Source organism: Myodes glareolus, chromosome 9 (assembly GCF_982192425.1).
Source record: "Myodes glareolus chromosome 9, mMyoGla1.1, whole genome shotgun sequence".
NCBI lineage: Eukaryota > Metazoa > Chordata > Mammalia > Rodentia > Cricetidae > Myodes > Myodes glareolus.
In genome coordinates this window covers 28,834,446-28,838,452 of record NC_142034.1, presented here as the reverse complement: position 1 = coordinate 28,838,452, position 4,007 = coordinate 28,834,446, and the positions used below count along the sequence as shown (strand labels likewise).

Here is a 4,007-nt window from a genome sequence, read left to right as displayed (position 1 = left end):
GCCGCAAAGAAAGGCAAAGTGTGGAGCACATGTGTGCCCTGGATGGAAGATGACGCTGGGCTGGGACAGGTGTGTTATCTCTCCCTCCATATGGTGCTTACTGCACTTCCCTGGCCTCATCCATAAAGTGGGGTCTACTCTATTGCCCCTGAAGAAACCACACCCTACAGATCCACAAGTAGAGGAGAAGTTTCCAGAAAAAGCCACCAGAAGCTGGTACCATTGATTCAAAACCAGTGAAGTTCCCAGTGACCCAGAGAGGCTCTCATTCCACAGCACAGACCCATCCAGCCTGCTCGCTGTTCTCAGGGTGGCCACCCTCCTCTTTTTCTGAAAGCTCTGTAGATGTTGTAACAATCAGTTTGTTCGTTTTTGCCTGGAGTCTTAGTTGGGGTTTCTATTGCAGTGAAGAGAAACCATGACCCCAGCAACTCTTAGAAAGGAAAAGCATTTAATTAGAGTGACTTACATTTTCAGAGGTTTAGTTCTTTATCAACATGGTGTGACATAGTAGCGTGCAGGCAGAAAGTAACTGAGTGTCCAACATCTTATCTTGCAGGCAACAGGAAGAGGTCTGTCCCATTGGGCGTGGCTTGAGCATATATGAGTCCTCAAAGTCTGCCTCCACAGTGACACACTTCCTCCAACAAGAACACCCCTCCTAACAGTGCCACTCCCTTTAGGAGCCATTTTCTTTCAAACTGTCACACCTGGAGAGGAGTCAGTTTGCTTTATTGTTGTTCTTGTTTGTTTTTGTGTGGTGGGTGGAGGAGGTATCATCTCACTATGTAACCATTGCTGGCCTAGATGTCACAGAGATCCACTTGTGTTGTATGAGTCTGCTTGTGTGTTCCCAGCCACCCAGACTCCCAAAATAACCACACAGAAACTATATTAATTAAATACCTGTTTGGCCAATTACTTAAGCATATTGCTAGCTAGCTCTTACATCTAGAATTAATCCATCTCCATTATTTTATATTTTACCACAAGGCTTATGGCCTATCAGCAAGGTTACAGCATGTCTGTCTCTGGTGGCAGTCCCATGACTTCTCCCTGACTTTGCCTCCTTTTCCCAGCATTCAGTTTAGTTTTCTCCTTCCCCCTCCCCTGCCTAGCTCTACTGTACCCTATCCCAGGCCAAGACAGATGCTTTATTAACCAACGATATTCACAGCATACAGAGGGGAACCCCACATCACACTTGCCTTCCCCTAAGTGTTGTCTGGCCCCGTAGGGGGAGGTGTGGGTGTGGGGGGTGTAGGGTGTGTTCTGTGAATATCAGCTTTTGTTCACTACACATCCTTGAGGAAACATTTTAGAATAACAGAGCATAGGTAAGTGAGGAGTAGTGTGCACACATGTTAGTGTAAGAGTTCTTCAGAAGAAGCACCCTTCTTTGTTTTTTTCTGGGTGCCAGCTACTTGCTGTCAAAATGGGCAAGTTCACAAAACCTGGGAGAGTGGAGATGGTCCTAGCTGGATGCATCTCCAGATGCAAAGTCATCATTGTGAAGAACATTGATGATGGCACCTCAGACCACCCTTACAGCCATGCTCTGGTGGCTGGAATGACCGCTATCCCTGAAAAGTGACAGCTGCCATGGGCATGAGGAAAATCACCAAGAGATCAAAGATCAAGTTCTTTGTCAAAATTTTATAGCTACAATCACCTCATGCCCACATGATACTCTGTGACTATCCTCTTGAACAAAACTGCTGTCAACAAGAACATCTTTAGAGACCCAGTTATGAACTGCAAGGCCAGGCAGCAGGCCACAGTCAAGTTTAAGGGATGATATAAAACAGGGAAGGACAAGTGGTTTTCCATAAGCTTCACTTTTAGGTATATTTCTGTTTCTATCATTAAATTTTTTAAAAGAGTTCTCACACCTCTGCACACATGTGGAGGCCAAAGAAGAGTTCTCACACCTGTGCACACATGTGGAGACCAGAGAAGGGTTCTCACACCTGTGCACACATGTGGAGACCAGAGAAGGGTTCTCACACCTGTGCACACATGTGGAGGCCAGAGAAGAGTTCTCATACCTGTGCACACATGTGGAGACCAGAGAAGAGTTTTCATACCTGTGCACACATGTGGAGGCCAGAGAAGAGTTCTCACACCTGTGCACACATGTGTAGGCCAGAGAAGAGTTCTCACACTTGTGCACACATGTGGAGGCCAGAGAAGGGTTCTCACACCTGTGCACACATGTGGAGGCCAGAGAAGAATGCCAGGTATCTTCTTCCCGTACTCTCCACTCTATTCCCTTGAGACAGGGTTTCTAGATGCACCACAATCTCACCATTTCGGCTAAGGTGGACGCCATAGCTTTTGGGATCCACCTGTGTCTCTCCCTTCTGACCCAGGCTGGGGTTACAGGTACATGCAGCCATTTCCAGCCTTTTATATATGTGTACTAGAAACTCAAACCCAGGTCCTCATGCTTACAGAGCAAGTGCTCTTAGCCATGGCTGCAATAAAACACCATGACCAGAAGCAGCCTGGGGAGAAAGGGTTTATTTCACACCCTGATCACAGTTCATCTTGAAGGAAGTCAACAGGAACTCGAGGCAGGAACCTGAAAGCAGGAACTAAAGTAGAAGCCTTGGAGGAAGATGCTTACTGTCTTGCTCCTCATGTTTTGCTCATCCTTTCTTATAGTGCCCAGGACCATCAGCCCAGAGATGGCATTACCCACAATGGGCTGGGCCCTGCCACATCAATCATAAATCAAGTAAATGTCCCCAAAGACTTGCTCACAGGCCAACCTGATGAGGCATTTTCTCAACTGAAGTTCCCTCTTTGCAGATGACTCTAGTCTGTGTCAAGTTGACAAAAACTAGCCAGCACACCCCCGGGCCATCTCCCCAGCCACTAGAAGCTAATTCTCAATTAAATGATTCAAAACTGAATCTCCATGTTCTTGCGGGAGGCAAGAGACCTCAATGAGGCATTCTATCTTAATCTGCGTTTCCTTCAACACATACCCAACAGTAACTTATTATTCCTTGCCATTTATTCATTAAGTCCTCCATTCACTAAAGTGGATTTATTTATTTACTCACTTACCAGCTACCAAGTTATAGGTTGTCTTAGTTGCTTATGGAACATGGTTATGGATGAGCAAAAAATAGACACCGTCCTTTTCCTCATGGAATTTAGAACCTGATGAGCAGAAGGAAATTAACCTATTAGTCACATGCAAGAATTGCATCATTTAAACCATGATAATTGCTTGGAAGGAATAGTACATGATACTTTGAGAGCAAATAACAGAAGAGTGTGACCTGATTAGAAAAAATACATATAGTGAGAGTAAGATCTAAAGAATGGGGCAGAAGTTGGGGCTTGGAGACATACTGAATCTGCATTCTGAAAAGGTCTACGGATACAATATGGAGAGTAGGCTAGGCATGGTGGCAGTGGGAGAAAGTGTGCACTCTAGGTAATTTTGGGAGAGCAGACAGGAGGCTGTTACAGGATACCAGGGAAAGGGAGATGTGTTGGTTCAGTGTAGCGGCTGTAAAGAATGGACTAAACCCAGAGCTATTCCAGTTGACGGCATCATTGACAGCTTCAGTGACCTGAGGAAAGCAGAAGCAGGTGCCAACACCGACTCTAGGTTTGAGGTCTGGAGATGGCTGGTGATGTCATTCATTGAACTTGGTACTTGCTGTGTGCCCAGCATGGCACTTCATCCTGTAACAGCCCACAAAGGAACTCCATCCTGGTGTCCATATCCAACAAAAGTCTTCTGCAATCTCTCCTACAAACCCCATTCAATCCTTTAGGTCATGCAGATGTCATAGGTGCTCCCCTGGCTGTGCTCCAAACACTGGCTATAGTGAATGCAACACCAAGAAAACGCCACATGCCCATTCCGGATTCCGTTGTATAGAAGCAAGCTTTCTCTCTTACACAAAGGTCCAACTTGACCCACAGGTCCTCTTCCGGCCACCATCTCAGAATTCTCTTGGTATTTATTCTCTCCCTCTTTCCAG

General features: G+C 45.9%; 1 pseudogene; it reads left to right on the top strand.

Moving 5' to 3' along the window:
- Window positions 1-1,435: 1,435 nt before the first annotated feature.
- Window positions 1,436-1,798, top strand: LOC125408418 (large ribosomal subunit protein eL27 pseudogene; annotated as a pseudogene).
- The last annotated feature ends 2,209 nt before the right edge of the window (window positions 1,799-4,007 follow it).